Source organism: Macrotis lagotis, chromosome X (genome assembly GCF_037893015.1).
Source record: "Macrotis lagotis isolate mMagLag1 chromosome X, bilby.v1.9.chrom.fasta, whole genome shotgun sequence".
Taxonomy (NCBI): Eukaryota; Metazoa; Chordata; class Mammalia; order Peramelemorphia; family Peramelidae; genus Macrotis; species Macrotis lagotis.
In genome coordinates, this window is record NC_133666.1 from 18,006,412 (window position 1) to 18,023,403 (window position 16,992).

The 16,992-nt window shown below is 38.1% G+C and overlaps 1 long non-coding RNA gene and 1 pseudogene across 1 annotated transcript in view; one reads left to right on the forward strand and one right to left on the reverse strand.

Moving 5' to 3' along the window:
* The window catches only part of LOC141502329 (uncharacterized), a 90,905-nt gene that overhangs the window by 30,749 nt on the left and 43,164 nt on the right, over positions 1-16,992 (forward strand). The window lies entirely within an intron of this gene.
* Positions 2,057-2,266, reverse strand: LOC141498271 (DNA-directed RNA polymerases I, II, and III subunit RPABC5 pseudogene; annotated as a pseudogene).

Below are 16,992 nucleotides of genomic sequence, written 5' to 3' on the forward strand. Positions count from 1 at the left end.
GAAGGCAAGGGGGAATGAGGGAACCTTCGCTCTCATCAGAGGTGGCTAGGAGAGGAAGCAGCATATATATTCAATGGGGTATAGACATCTATAGTAAGAAGGAGAGAAGGGGAAAATGGGGAAGGGGGGATGTGAGGGATGGAGGAGAGGGTGCACAATGGGGGAGAGTGGTCAGATACAATCCATTTTCTTTTTTATTTCTTGCAAGGGGCTGGGATTGGATGGCCTGGCCAGGACCACAAGGCCGCATGGATGCTGGGCCTAAGGGGTGGTATGTGGGCTCAGGGCTTCTTGGCCCCAGGGCTGGGGATCTGTTTGCTGTGCCACTCAGCTACCCTACAGTACATTTAAGAAGAGGGACAGAGTGAAAGGAGAGAGAAAATATAGTATGTGGTGGTGGGGAAGTATGAATGGAGGGAGTTGCAATCAGCTATGGCAACAGTAGAACAATATGGAAGTAGCTATTGTGATGGACTTATCATAGAGAATGTGATCCACCCATGATAGAACTGGAGGTGTTGGAACACAGACTGAAGCTCATTTATTATTATTATTATTATTATTATTTTTTTGGGGGGGGTTGCAGGGCAAATGGGGCTGCGTGGCTTGCCTGGGGCTGCACAGCTGGGTGATTGTTGGGTATCTGAGGCTGGATTTGGACCTGGGTTCTCCTGACTCCAGAGTCTATGCTTTGTTCTTTGTGCCACCTGGCCACCCCTACTATTATTACTATTATCATTATTATTATTATTATTTTATTTTATTTTATTTTGGGCCTTTTTTGTATTGCTTCTTGCAGGGTAATGGGGTTGGGGTGGCTTGTCCAGGGTCACACAGCTGGGTGATTTTTGGTTGTCTGGGCTGGATTTGGGCTTGGGTGCTACTGGCTCCAGGGTGGTGCTCCACCCACTGTGTCACCTGGCTGCACATATTATTATTATTATTATTGATTTTAATTTTAATTTTTTTCTCTTTCCTTTACTTTATTGCCCATGAGAGTCTATATTTTTGGGGGGGAGAGGGATATTATTTTTACTCTTAAACAAGAATATTTTAGTAATGTATAAAAAACATTATCTGTACAAAAATAAGAATAAATAAATAAATAAATAAATAAAAGTTAAAAAAAATTAGTCCTTTGGTAAAGGAGGGAGTTGGAAGAAGGTGTGACTCCCTTATCATTCTCCCAGAGGTTTATATTATAGCAATTCAACAAGATCACAGAGGGGACAGTTCCCTTACTAGGTCCAAGTGAGATGCATATTTCTTAGTATAAATATTCAAATGAAGGTTCTTGTAGAAAAGCAGAAACATTCTGATTTGGGGAACATAAAATACAAACTTTGGGTGGACTCCAGATCTGAAGGGGATCTAAACACTTGCTACAGCTGGCTAGTTTCCCTGGAGATCTGTAAGGTCAGCCTGACCTCTACAGTAGGGAACTTCTTGTCTTGGTTATCTTTCTATTTATTTATTCATTTATTCATTTATTCATTTATTTATTTATTTATTTATTTGGGATTTTATTTTTCCAGTTACATGTCATTAAAGTTATTCAACAGTCATCCACTTGCATAATTTTCAGTTACAGTTTTTTCCAGCCTTCCTTCCCATCCTTCTCCCTTTAGTGTCAAACAGACTGACATCTTCTTTTTTAATTGAAAAATGTGTGATTTCATTTATTTATTTTTGAAAGATTTTATTTATTGTGAGTTTTACAATTTTCCCCCTAATCTTGCTTCCCTCCTCCCAACCCCCATTATGGCAGTCTGTTAGTCTGTTTCCATGGTATATACTGATCTAAGTTGAATGTGATGAGAGAGAAATCATATCCTTAAGGAATAAACATAAAGTATGAAATATAGCAGAATTACATGAGACATTTTTTCCCCCAATGGTGGGTTTATTGTTGTGTCTGGAGGCTTCTAGGGTGGGTGCTCTTCCACGTGGCAGACAGTTCTGGGGGTGGGGGCATTCTTCTAGGGGCGGGTCTTCACTCCCTGGGGTCCGGGCTTCATACCTCAGAATGGGACCTCACCCCCCAGGGGGCGGGGCCTTACTTCTCCAGCAGCTCGTAGTTGAGTAGCTTCTTGATCAGGTCCAGCTGCATGTGGCTGCAGTGGCAGCAGTAGCGCCTCAGGCCCAGGGCATCCAGGGTGTCCAGAGCGTCCTCTTCGGTGTACTCAGCCTGCAGCAGCCTCAGCTAGGCTTCCCACTTGTTGCCCACGATCTTGCTGCAGTTGAAGGGGCACGCCGGGATGATCATGGTGACGACACAGAGGCAGCGGCCCCAGCAGTGGCCACACACGCGCCGCCCTCCAAGATAACATATTTTAAAAATTAAAGGTAATTGTCCTTGGTCATTGTTCAAACTCCACAATTATTTCTCAGGATAGAGATGGCTTTTTCTGACGCAGATATCCCAAAATTGTCTGTGATTTTTGCCCTGTTTGTTGAAATGAGCAAGACCATCAAGGTTGATCATCGCCTCCATATTGCTGTTTGGGTGTACAATGTTTTCCTAGTTTTGCTCATCTCGTTCAGCATCAGTTCATTTAAATCCCTCCCGGCTTCCCTGAATTCCCGTTCCCTCCTGGTTTCTAATTGAACAATAGTATTCCATCACATGCATATACCCCAGGAACTTCTATTCTCTCTTAAAAAAAAAATAATAATAATTGTAGGTTTGGTCAGGTGGCGCAGTAGACGGAGCACCAGCCCTGGAGTCATGAACACCAAGCCCACATCCGGCCCCGTACACTCAACAATCACCCAGCCATGTGACATGCAAGCCACCTGAACCTCACTGCCCTGCAAAAACCAAAAAAAAAAAAAAAAAAGAAAAAACCCAAAATAAAATAAAATAGTAATAATAGTAGGGGTGGCTAGGTGGCAGACAGAGCACTGGCCCTTGAACCAGGAGCACCTGGGTCCAAATCTGGCCTCAGACACCCAACGATCACCCCGCTATGCGGCCCCAGGTGGGCCACCCAGCCCCATTTGCCCTGCACCCCCCCCAAAATAATAATAATAAAAAATGTGCTTGAGTCTTTGTTCCAACATCAACAACTCTACAACTCTGTCGTGAGTGGGTAACATTCTTTATGATAAGTCCATGGCAAAAGTTACTTCCATATTTTTCCACTGTTGCCATTGCTGATCGCAACTTCCTCCTTTTGTATTTCTCCACTACCGTGTACTATATTTTTCTCTCTCCTTTCACTCTGACTCTGCTGTAGGATAGCTGAGTGGCACATCAGACAGATCCCTGGCCCTGGGGCCAAGAGGCCCTGATCCCCCATACCACCCCTTAGGCTCAGCATCCACCTGGCCCTATGGTCCCAGACAGGCCATTCAATCCCAGCCCCTTGCAAGAAGTAAAAAAGAAAATGTGTTATATCTGACCACTCTTCCCCCATGTTCCATCCTTTCCTCCATCACTCATATCACCCCCCTTCCCCCTATCCCCCCACTTCTTACTCCAAATGCCTATCCTATACCCCATTGAGTATATATGCTGTTTCCTCTCCTAGCCACCTCTGATGAGAGCGAAGATTCCCTCATTCCCCCTTGCCTTCCCCCCTTCCATATCATTGAGGTAGCTCATTGTAATAAAGAAAAATCTTATTTTATGAAATATCTTGGCCTATTCCCCCTCTCCTTTTTCTTTCTCCCATTACATTTCCCTTTTTTCTATTGACTCCATTTTTCTCCATATTTTATCTTCAAATTCAGCTTTCTCCTGTGCTTCAACTATAAAAGCTCCCTCTACCTGCTCTATTAACCGAGAAGGTTCATATGAGTATTATCAGTGTCATTTTTCTATACAGGAATACATGCAGTTCATCATCATTAAGTCCCTCATAGTTTCCCCTTCTCCTCCAGTCTCTATGCTTCACCTGAGTCCTGTATCTGAAGATCAAACCTTCTGTTCAGATCTGGCCATTCCAACAGGAACATTTGAAATTCCCCTGGTTCATTGAAAGTCCATCTTTTTCCCTGGAAGAGGACATTCAGTTTTGTTTGGTAGTTGATTCTCAGTTGCATTCTAAGCTCTTTTGCCTTCTAGTATATTATATTGCAAGCCCTATGAGCTTACAATATAGCTACTGCTAAGTCCTGTGTGATCCTGACTACAGCTCCACAATATTTGAATTGTGTCCTTCTGGCTGCTTGTAATATTTTCTCTTTGACTTGGGAGTTCTGGAACTTGGCTATAATATTCCTAGGGGTTGGTTTTTTGGGATCTCTTTTTCAGGGGGATTGGTGGATTCTCTCCATTTCTATTTTGTCCTCTGCTTCTAGAATATCAGGGCAATTTTCCTGTAGTAATTCTTTGACAATGATGTCAAGGCTGTTTTCCTGATCATGACTTTCAGGTATTCCAATAATTTTTAAATTATCTTTCCTGAGTCTGTTTTCCATATCAGTTGTTTTTTCAATGAGATATTTCACATTTTCTTCTAATTTTTCATTTTTTTTTTTGGTTTTGAAGTATTGATTCCTGACTTCTGGTAAATTCATCAATCTCCCTGAATTCTATTCTTTGTCTGAAGGATTTGTTCTTGTCAGAGAGTTTTCTTATCTCTTTTTCCATCTGCCAATTTTGCTTTTTAAAGCATTCTTCTCCTCAATAACTTTTTGAACTATTTTATCCATTTGACCTAAGCTGGTTTTTAGCATGCTAGTTTCTTCAGCATTTTTTTTGGATTTCCTTGACTAAGCTGCTGACTTCATTTTCATATTTTTCTTGCATCTCTGTCCTTTCTTTCCCCAGTTTTCCTTCTAACTCCCTCATTTGATTTTCAAAGTCTTTTTTGAGCTCTGTCATAGCCTGAGCCCAATTTCTATTTTTCCTGGAGTCTTTAGATGCAGGAACTTGTGCTTCCTCATCTTCAGACTGAGTATATTGATCCTTCTTGGGTTCATAGATAATGTATTTCTCAATGGTGTTTCTCCTATTTCTCTGCTTGCTTATTTTACCATTCTAAGCCTGTTTTTGGAGTGCTTCCTGAGCTTTTGGGACATTCCCACAAGGGTCTTAGTGTGTGTGAGGCTCTGTCCTCCCTCCTGGTCTGTAAATGACCACAAGCTCCCCCCTCTGCCATGGGGCTCAGGTGGGGGGTGGCCCTGCTGTTCTGTGGGGGGGGGGGGCCTGGACTGTGATCAGGATCTGAATGTAGTCAGAGCCCCAGAGTCCTGTTCCAGGGGCAGAGGTCAGAGCTCAGCAGTCTCTCTCTCTTCACTCCCCTCCCTAGGTTCAATGGGCTCATGCCCTGGGGGCTCCTGCTTACCTGCTTCTGTTTCCTGGATCTGGAATGCAGTAGCCAAGCAGCTCTCTGTGTGCCCTGAGGGCTGGGCTCCACGTGCTCGCTCTGGCAGAGGTCCCCCCACCACTGTTCCTCCAATTTGTGCCTGGTGTTCCCCAGGGTGTAGGTCAGGAAACTCCCCTGCTGCTGGGAGCTACAGCTCCCAGCACCCTGGGGCTGCCTCTGAGAGGCTGAAGTTCTTTTGCGCTGGCAGGCCACCCCTCCAGTGGGCCACCCCTCCAACCCCAGGGAGAAGAGCCTTTCTGCTCTTTTCCAGGTTACCTTGAGTAGGAGAACTGCCTCAATGGGTCCCTCTGTGGGTTCTGTCTCTCGAAAATTTAGTTAGAGTCCTTAGTTTCAAAGATTTATGAGAGAGAGAGCCTAGGACACGATCCACTCTTGTCATCATCTTGTCTCTGCCCCCCCTAACTTCTATTCTCTAAAAGAATTTTTAGTTTTATTATTTTTCTAATTAACAGTAATTTTATTTCTCTTCCTCCCATTTCCTGACACTTCTAACAATAATAGAACAGAGTAATAAAACCATCATAATAAATATTCATAATGAAACAAGCAAATTATCTCATTGGTCATGTCAAAAATTATATGCCTCATTCTGTATTTGGAGTCCATGACCTATCAGGAGGTAGGGGTAGCAAGCTTTATCTTTAACCCCTGGCATGATAGTTGAACAGTACATTGATTAGAGTTTGGGTTTCTATGTCATTATTGACTATATATATATATATATATATATATATATATATATATATATATATATATATATATATATATAGTTCTCCTTGTTTTGCTCTCTTTACTCTCCATAAAAAAATCTGGGCAGCTAGGTGGCACAGTGGATAGAGCACTGGCCCTGGAGTCAGGAGGACCTGAGTTCAAATGTGGCCTCAGACATGTAATAATTATCTAGATATGTGACCTTGGGGCAAGTCACTTAAACCCATCACCTTACAAAAAAAAGCAGAAACCAAAACTAAAAAATCTTCCCAATCTCATCTGAAACTGTTCACTTTGTTAGTGCTATAAGCTGTGATAATATTCTACTATATTCATATACCACAATTTGTTCAGTTACTTTGAAATAAACAAATTAGAGAAAGAGGAGATCAATGAATTGGACATGCAACTAAAAACAGTAGAAAAAGAATCAATTTTAACCTCCCAATTAAATACTTAATTAGAAATCCTAAAAATCAAAGGAGAGACTAATAAAATTGAAAGTAAGAAAACTATTGAATGAATGAATAAAACTAAGAATTGGTTTTATGAAAAAATCAATAAATAGTTAAATCTTTGGTTAATTTGATTAAAAAAAGAAGAAAACCTAATTACCAGTAACAGAAATGAAAAGGGTGAATTCACCACCAATGAAGAGGGAATTAAAGCAAAAATTCAGAGTTCTTTTGCTCAACTATATACCAATAAATCTGATAATCTAAGTGAAATGGATGAATATTTGCAAAATTCTAAATTGTCCAGGTTAACAGAAGGGAAAATAAAATACTTAAATTAACCCATTTCAGAGAGAAATTGAACAAGACATCAATGAACTCCTAAGAAAAAATCTTCAGGGCCAGATGGCTTTACCAGTGAATTCTACCAGACACTTAAGGAACAATTAATTACAATACTAGATACACTATTTTGAAAAATAGATAGACTTTTCTACCAAATTCCTTTTATAGTACAAATATGGTGCAGATACCTAAACCAAGAAGATCAAAGCCAGGAAAGAAAATTATAGACAAATTTCCCTAATGAATATTGATGTAAAAATTTTAAATAAAATGCTAGCAAAGAGATTACAGTAATTTATCACTGGAATAATACACTATGACCAGGTGGGATTTATACCAGGAATGCAGGGCTGGTTCAACACATTAGGAAAACAAGTAGCATAATTCTCCAGATCAATACCAAAACTAACAGAAACCGTATGATTTTCTTAATAGATACTGAACAAGCTTGTGACAAAATACAGCACCCATTCCTATAAGAGACCATGGGAATAAATGGATTTTTCCTTTAATGATAAGCAGTATCTATCTAAAACCATCAGCAAGCATTATATGCAATGGGGATAAGCCAGAAGCATTACCATTATGATAAGGGGAAAAATAAGAACTTTTATCACCACAATATTGTACTAAAAATGTTAGCTTTTTTAATAAGAGAAGAAAAAAAATTTGAATCACTTCCTCATTTATCTTTTGCTGCAAAGACTTTCTTCATAATCTGCTTCCCTTCCAATTTTAGCTGCATTGGTTTTCTTTGGCCAAAACCTTTTTGATTTTATGTGATCAGAATTGTCTATTTTCTCTACTATGATCCTTTATCTCTTTTGTTTGGTTATGAACACTTACCCTATTCATAGAAAGGTAATTTGTTCCTTGCTCCTTAATGTACATCACCTTTTAAGACTACATCCTAATGGAAGGAGAGAAAACAATAAAAAGTGCTGGAATGGGAGGAAGCAAAAGGGTATGTCTAGGAGACTGTTGAAATTTTATTGGAATTTTGAGCCCTTCCCTGCAAGATAAAACAAGAAGCCTATGGGAGTGGTAGTGGGAGGCTTGGTAAGAAAGACCAGGGTTAGGAGGCAGCTAACTGGTACAGTGGATAAGAGCACCAGTCCTGGAGTTGGGGACCCAAGTTCAAATCCAGACTCAGACACTTAAAAATTACCTAGCTGTGTGACCTTGGGCAAGTCACTTAACCCCCACTGCCTTGCACAAAAAAAGAGAAAAAAAACGAGAAAGAGCAGGCTCAAACAGAAGTTTCTTGTGCAATATAAGTATTCAAAGAGTAGGGCTGTAGACAAGGGATTATGGGAAGTTGCAAAGCCTTTGGCAAAATAAGGCATATGCTCCCTGTACTGGTACTTGAAGTAATAATATAATTGGGGTACAGTACAGCCTTTAGTAACCCCTTAGAAATGTAGAAAAAGAAAAATGATTTATAATCAAATATTCATAATTAATGCAGGAACCATATCAGGGTACCCTTCTTGTCTTAATGAAGTCCATTCTATTTTTGGAAAGCTGAGTCCAAGTCTGCCTCTTTATGATGTCCACCTATCATTTCTGGTTTTGTCTTCTGTGGTCAAATGGAACAAATCTAATCCCTCTTCTACTTCAGAGCACTTCAGAGACTTGAGCAAAGCTGTTGTGTCCCCTTTGAATTTTCTCTTCTCTACATGAAACAAGCTTGCTTCTTTTACCTGATCTTCACAGACACAAGGTTTTCACTATCTTGGTTACTCATCTCTAGACACTCTCCTACTTATTAGTATCTTTCTTAAACTGTGGTACTGAGAACTGAAAATGATCTTGCAGATGAGGGAGGAGACCAGAGTAGAATGGGGTGATCTTCCTATCACAGAAAACATTCCTCTTAGTGCAACCTATGATGCATTTGCTTTTCTGGCTGCCGCATCACACTGCTGACTTATATTGGACTTGCAGTTCATTAAAATTCTCAGATCTTTTTTTGGGACAACTGCTGTCTCATATCCTGTCTACCATATTATAATAGAGAAGTTAATTTTTTGGCACTTAAGTATAATACTTTACATTTAATCTGATTGAATTTCATACTATTAAATTCAACCCAATGCTCTTTCTACCTTGTCAAAATTCTTTTGGATCCTCACTCTGTCATCTTGTGAGACAGAGTTTCCTTGCAGTTTTGTGTTACCTTTAAATTTGAAGGGTATACTGTCTAGTCCGTTATCTAAGTTATCTAGTCCTTTATCAAAATATTAAATAACACAGGATTGATCACACATCCCTGGAGACCCCTTGTCACACTTGCATGGAACCATTAACAATTGTTCTTTGAATCTGTCTATACAACCAATTTGAAAATTATCATGATCATCACCTCCTCCACCTCCACCATTGTCATCATCATTATTATTCCTGCCATAAAAGGAAATGAAGTCAGTCTGTGTAGGGCCTATTCCTGACAAAGCCACATTGTCTCTTGGTAATCACAACTTCTCTTTCTAGATATTGTCAACCATCTTTTTAGTGATCCATTCTCAAATTTTCCCAAGATTTGAAGTTAGATTTATGAGCCTATACTCTTTAGATTCTGTTCTTTTTACTTTTTTGAAAATTAGGACATTTGTTCTTCTCCAGTATTAAGAGTGCTTCTCTCATTTCCTATGACCTTTAAAATACAGCCATAATGGCTTAGCAATCACATCTGTCAGTTCTTTTAGGATTCAAGGACTGTCATTCATCCAAGCCTTCTGACTTGAAGTCATTAAGCTACAGACTCTGTTACTATGGCCTTGCTTATCTGGGCTATCAAGTGCCTATTAGTCATTTTGTACTGTCCTTTTCAGTGTCAAGGTCACTCTCTTTTGCAGAGAAAACAGAAAAAAAACAGTAAGAATTTAGCAGATTTTCTTTTCCTCTGTTCTCATGGCCCTGATCACCACAAAGAAAGATCCCAGCCCTTTTTTATTCTTCCTTTTTCTTCCAATATGACTTTTTTATCCTTAACTTTCCCCACTAACTTTAGCTTATTCTGAATTTTAGCATTCCTTATATAATTTTTACAGTATTGGACTCCACTATTATTATAAGTAGCTTCTATTACTTGTTCTTGTTTCCATCTTCTATACAAAACAAACAGACAAACAAAAACTTGACCAAGAAACCCTAAATTGCTTGATGAGTTCTTTATGTATCCACAGTTGTCTCCAGACAAATTTTGATTTTCCTACTTGCTAACATTATTTCTTTTGTATATTCAGAAGTTTTTCCCTAATTGTCACACATCCCTCCTGGACTAAAAAAATCCTGGAAGCATTTTTACTTCTGGAATCCTCTCTTCTCTAAACTCCTTGAAATCTGATTTCTCAAGATCTAGGGTCCATGGCAGACTATCTTCTTATTTCTCCTTTTCTTTAACAAATTCTAGGGAGTAATCATTTCCTCCCAAGTTTACTATCATTTCTACCCATATAACCATTTCTTTCCATATGAGTGACAATTTAATCCAGAATTGAATTTCCCCTTTTGGGTTCTTCCTCCTTTTGAAAGATGTGTTGTTCAGTCATTTCATATTTGATTCTCCATGATATCATTTGGCAGAAATACTGCAGTGCTTTGTCATTTCTATCTCTGGTACATTTTACAGATGAAGAACTGGGGCAAACAGGTGAAGTGACTTGCCCAAAGTCACATAGCTAATAAGTGAGGTCAGATTAGAACTCAGGAAGATGAATTTTCTTGATTCTAAGCCCAGCACTCTATCCATCGTGCCACCCAGTTGCCTCTTTGGAGGACGAAATTGTCTTTTTTGGTTGCTGAGGTTTTGACAAAGAAAGCTCTGGCAGATGTCTGGATAGTTGAGGTACCCCCAGTACTTATACCATTTTTCTTTGTCAGGACTTGTGATCTGTTTCCTCCCATCATGCTTCATCAGTATCTCTGCAGTTAAATTTATTCTCTTTTAGGATATCTAGTTCTTTTTGTTTGTTGCCTACACTTTGGCCTTTATCTATACATACTTGAGGCCATGAATAGACTTTACTACTGAGTCCTTTCTTGGATTTTATCTCCTGTGAATTTGTGGGTGCTATCCTTTCTAGTCTTCTCTAGGATATCTAACCTGAGGTAGATACACAGGCAGTAGGCTTTCTCTTTCATCCTTTTTAGTTAAAGTCCCTTTGTTAAAATTTAGAAATCACCTTGGCAAATACATCTTTGCCAGCCTTGGCTACCTTACTCTACCATCTCTGGCCAGAAATCTGTCAAGTCTGTATTGTAATCTACTATCCACAAAACTAGATCTTGTTCTCTGACACCACCTTCTTAGCTATCTGTTCACTTCTTGAAAGGTCAAAAGGTGCAGTCAGAAAGCAGCCCTTTAAGGAGGATAGCAATGGAGGCAAATGGAATGTAAAGCTGTTTATTGAAGGAAGGAGTGGCAGGCTGGGTCAGAACAGACTTCAACAGTGGGTAGTTGGACAGCACACTTTTTATAGGGTTTGAACTATAGGAAGCAGGGTGTTATGGGTTCCACAGGGCTTGAGAGGCAATTGGTATTTCCATGGAGGATATGTTTTGTTTGGGGGTCTCCCTGGAGATTGAGAGTAGTTTGAAGTTTCTATGGAAGTCACAAATGACACATCCAGAAGGGACCTAAAAAGTATTGCCAATGATTATCAAGTCTTGGGCAAAAAACTGAAGACCATAAGGTCATTCATTGTGTTTTTCCTCACTTTGGTTCTGCAAGAAATGCAGAAGAGAAAAATTAATTTAAGAAATGTTTGATCCAGACCTGGGTTTCATTCTTGTCCAGTTGAGTTTGGTTGAATATCATTTCCTGGAAAAATGAATCCTGACTTCCATAGAAACTTCAAACTACTCTCAATCTCCAGTTACATGCAGAGATAGTTTTCAACATTCATCTTTTGTAAACTTTTGAGTTCTACATTTTTCTACCTCTCTCCCTTCCTTCTCTTCTTCCCTATGTCATTGAACAATCTGATATAGATTATATATGTACAATCTTGTTTAATATATTTCCATATTAGTCATATTGTGAAGAAAGAATTAGAACTAAAGGGAAAAATCCATGAGAGAGAAGTAAAAAACATAAAAAGTTTTTTGTGGTCAATTTGTTTTATTTTTTTATTCATTTTATTTTATTTTTCCAATTATATGCAGCATTATTTGGTAAAAAAAAAACCCATGAGAAAAAAAGGAAAAAACCTAAGAGAAGTTTCAAAAAGTGAACAAAATATTCTATGCTCTGAAGATTTTTCTTCAAATGTGTATATTATTTTCCATAATAGGTCTCAGGATTATCCTTGATCACTGAACTGCTGAGAGGAGCTGATCATATTTTTGCTGTTAATTTGTACAATGTTATCCTGGTTGAGCTCACTCCACTCAGCATCAGTTCACACAAATCTTTCTAGACTTTTCTAAGGTCTGACTGTTCATTATTTTTTAGAGGACAAGAGTACTCCTTAAGATTCTTATACCATAACCCGGTCAACTATTCTCTGCTTGATGGACATCCCCTCAATTTCCAGTTCTTTCCCATCACATAAAGAGCTATTATAAATATTTTTGTACAGTCAGCCTTTTCCCTTTTTTTAATGATCTCTTTGGATTATAGATCTAGCAATGGTATTCAAGAAATAATTTTTGATGTGGTTTCCTTTTGGGATAGCAGTGGTCATGGAAATGGGCTCTATCAATAACAAAGCTGAGTGAGAATATTTGACCTTCACCAGATAAAGCCAGATTAGTTGAACATCCGCACCTTTAGTTAGTTTTCTGTCAGATGACTGATAGATGTGTCCTTGCTCTCTTTTGTTGTTTTTAACTCTGTGGTTTGAAAGAATGGCTATTATTCTAAGGAAATGTGTAAAAGTTGTAGCTGTTAAAGAGCACATTGAAATGACTATTAGAGATACTGCAGTGGCTATTGGTGTGGGAAAGTCAAGCAATTCAAGGATTGGATAAATCATGTTAGCCTGCAATGAAACAGGTAAAGTACAAAGGAAAATGTGGCTGAAAACAAAAAACAAAACTGAGAAATTGCACACTATTGTTACAAAATAGCCTAATTAACTCTTGGAAAAGAAGTAAAATTTTTCAGAGGGGTCTGGTTATTTAAGGAATTGATTTCTTTAAACTGCAGTATAGACTTCTTGATGTCAGAAGAACAATGAGAAGACCAATTGAAAACAACAAAATAGCTCTTAACCTTTGCTTTGTAGAGAAAATGAAATTTGTCAAAGAGTGAAGTACTGGATATTAAATAATGCCATTTTTGCTGATGAAATTCACTTTTTATTTAAGGCTATACTCAAACCATTATAAAAGAAGCCTGTAAGAGTGGGGCATCTTCATCACTCTATGAAATAAACACCCAAACAAATGTTTTGGAAATTTGCAATTGTCAGTGGACCTGAAATTCTTGTCCTTATTGAGGGAATGATCAATTCAGACAAATATGTTATATATACAGGGAAGCAGTATTATCCAAATAATTGTTTCAGAATTACAAAATTTCTGAAATGGATATGGGATACAGTAAGATGATCTTGCACCATTGCCACACATCACAAAAGGTTAAGAAATCTATTTAAAAAACCTGGAAAGATTTACGTGAATTGATACAAAATGAAGTGAGCAGAACCATCAGAGAATATTGCAGCATTATTGTACAAGGAAGAATTGTGAATCACTTAGCTATTCTCGACAATTCTAAAGAACTTGTGATGAAAAATGTCTCCAGAGAAAGAACTGATGTTGTCTGAATACAGACTGAAGCATACTATCTCTCTCCTATTTCTTTTCCTTCCTTCCTTCCTTCCTTCCTTCCTTCCTTCCTTCCTTCCTTCCTTCCTTCCTTCCTTCCTTCCTTCCTTCCCTCCCTCCCTCCTTCCTTCCTTCCTATTTTTCTTTCTTTCCATCTTTCTTTTTCAAGTCTTCTTGCACAAAATAAATAATATGGAAATGTTTTATATGATTGCACACATATAACCTATATTAGCTTTCTTATCATCTTAGGAAGGGGAAGGAGGGATAAAATTTGGAACTCAAAACTTTAAAAAAGCAACAAATGTTAAAATGTGTTTTTACATGTTTTTTACATGTAATTGGGAAGAAAATAAAATATTATCAAAAAAGGGAAAAACTATCCAAGGGATGGAGATAAATTTTTTGTGGCTTTGAAAATCATCTGACAATCTCTTCCTTTATTTGCCCCAAATCTATGGGTTAATAAAAAATTAAAACTCATTAATAGAGAAATGCACATTAAAGCAACTTTCTACCTTATACCTATCAAGTTGAAAAAGATGACAAACATTGAAAATGACAAATGTTGGAGAGGAAAACAGATATATTAATGCACTATTGATAGGGCTGGGAGGCTCAGGGAGATGCTTTCCCACAGAATCCAAACATCATAGTAGCCTTTAATATTGGAAAGGTCCAAAAGCAATTGATAGATTGATTGAATTGACCCAAGCATTTTGAAAAGAAATTTGGAACTATACCTCCCCCCCCAATTCTAAACTGTGCATACACCCTTTGATTTAAAAATACCACTATTAGGCCTATATTCCAAAGAGATCAAAGAAAGAGGAAAAGGATCTATATATAAATAAAATATTTGAAACAGTTCTTTTTGTATAGAAACTATAGAGGGTAACCATCAGTTGAAGAAGGGCTGAACAAATTATGATATATAAATGTAATAGCATTTTATTATACCATAAGAAAATATGAAATGGATACTTTCAGATGAACCTGAGAAGAGCCTGTGAGGAAAGTGAGTAGAACCAGAACAATTTCTATAGCAACAACTTGGAAAACCTTAAGAACTCTGATCAATGCAATAACTAGACACAATTCCAGAGTACTAATAAAGAAGTATACCATCTAACTCCTGATAGAGATATGGTGGAATCAGATACAGATTGAAACATACATTTTTGGATAGGGCCAAGACAGCAATTTTTGCTTGATTGTGATATTTGTTACAAGGGTTTGTTTTTCTTTCATTTGGGGAAAGGAGAGGAAGAAGAGAAAAAGAAAGAGGATAAGAAATTTTTAATGAAAATAAAAATTAAAAAAACAAATCACTGAGGAAGCAAAGAAAGTCTATGACCTGTATTCAAGGCTCAATTTGAAAAAAAAATAGATGGCTTATCAAATATATGCTTAATATCCAATGTGGTACAAATGTGTTTTCATGATGAAGAATTAAAGGATAAGAGTCAAAATGGTATGACTTCAATGCCAAATTGTGATCAAAGTAAAATGAGGTTGTATTGCATATTAAACGTTTTTTAAAAGATATATAAAAAACTCAAAATGTTTATTGTAAGTCACTAGATTGAATAATTTTACTTCATTCCAGTTAATTTGTATGTCCTTGCATGGTTTTGGAGAGTGACTTGCCTAAGTACTTAGATCAGAGGTGGAACTTGATCCCAGCTCTTCCTGGCTCCAAGTTTGATCTTTTAGCTATTTGCTGTGCTCTTCATTTGCTTATGTCTTAATGATGGAATACAAAATGATTCTTTTGGCATATATATAGTCTGTTATCATTTACTTTCAGGCATGTGCCAGTCTTGTCTTCCTGACAGGATTGTTATTAATTTGAAGGTAAACACTACCGTCTATGTTTCTTTTATCTTCTTGTCAACACCTGGCCTCTTTGAATGAAGAAAGAAGGGCAGTTAGGAAAAAAATATGTATATGTATACATACATACATATGTATGTATATATGTACGTAAAAAGTGAATATTGCCATCTTGTGGTCATTTGCTTTTATGGTTGCCATTTTCTCTCAGATCTGGGCTAGCCCTGAAAAATTCAAATCAGAAAAGAGGTTGGTGATAGGAAGCAAGACTAGTAGTAGGGTTGGGAGGCTCAGGGAGATGCTTTCTTCCTTCCTTCCCACAGAATCCAAACATCACAGTAGCCTTTAATACTGGAAAGGTCCAAAAGCAAATAACCATGAGACTAGAGAAAATTGATGGCGTTTACCCAAAATGCCAATGAAATGCTGCAGGGTGGGTATAACTAGCTTGTTACTGATGATGATGAATTGGATGTAGGGCATAGCATTAGACAGTTGCATCATCTGCAAAGCAAGTCAGTTAACAGACATTTGTTAAACACCTAATTGTGCCAGCAAAAGACAGGCCCTGCTCTCAGGGAACTCACAGTCTGATAGGGGAGACAACATGCAAACCACTATGCATAAACAAGATATAGACAAAGTAAGCAGAAGGTAATCTCAGGAGGAAGGTTCTGGGGGGAAGGGAGAGAAGGTGGACAGAGCAGGAAAGGCTACTAGAGAAGCAAGAGGTCAAAGGTGAAGAGGGAGGGCATTCCAAGTATGGGATGCAGCCAGTGCAAAGGCACTAGGTCAGGAGATGGAGTGTCCTATTGGAGGAAAAGTAAGGAGACCTGTATTGTAGAATTTAGTGATGGGGAGTAAAGTGTAAAGAAGACTAGGAAGGTAGGAAGGGGCCAGGCTTGGAAGGCTTTAAATGCCAAACAGAGAATTTTATATTTGATCCACTAAAGTTTATTGAGGGTGAGGGTGTGTAAATGACTTGGTCAGAACTGTGTTTTTGGAAAATCACTTTGGCAGAAAATCAAAGGGGATAGGCTTTGTGAGGGATATCTGACAGACCATTTGAGTTCTGAGCCTGGGCCTTTGAAGTGCCAAATATCCCAGAAAGGAAGGTTCCAATTGGAAACTTTATGATAGGACATGAACTAGAGTGGCTCAGGATGAGAAGGCATGGATGGAGAAGTTTTAATCTACCCTATTGGAGGGAGTCCACACGTTGATTTTAAAAACAAAGAACATTTAAAAAATTCTGAACTTCCCCAACACCAAATAATATGAGCGCACATATAACAGAGCAGAAAACTTTTCTCCAAGTAGAAGCCACTTTCCCCATCCCTGATCTTGTGAGTATTTTTTAAAAGAGCTACTATTTGTAAAGAGCTAGCATAGTACCTGGTCCTTAAGAAACATTTATTTCCTTCCTTTCCTCCAAATAGACAATTAAACACGTTATCCTACTCACCTACTTTTCCTAATCACCTTCTTTCTTTTCTCTTCTGTGAATTTCAAAAGATATTCCAATCACTCTC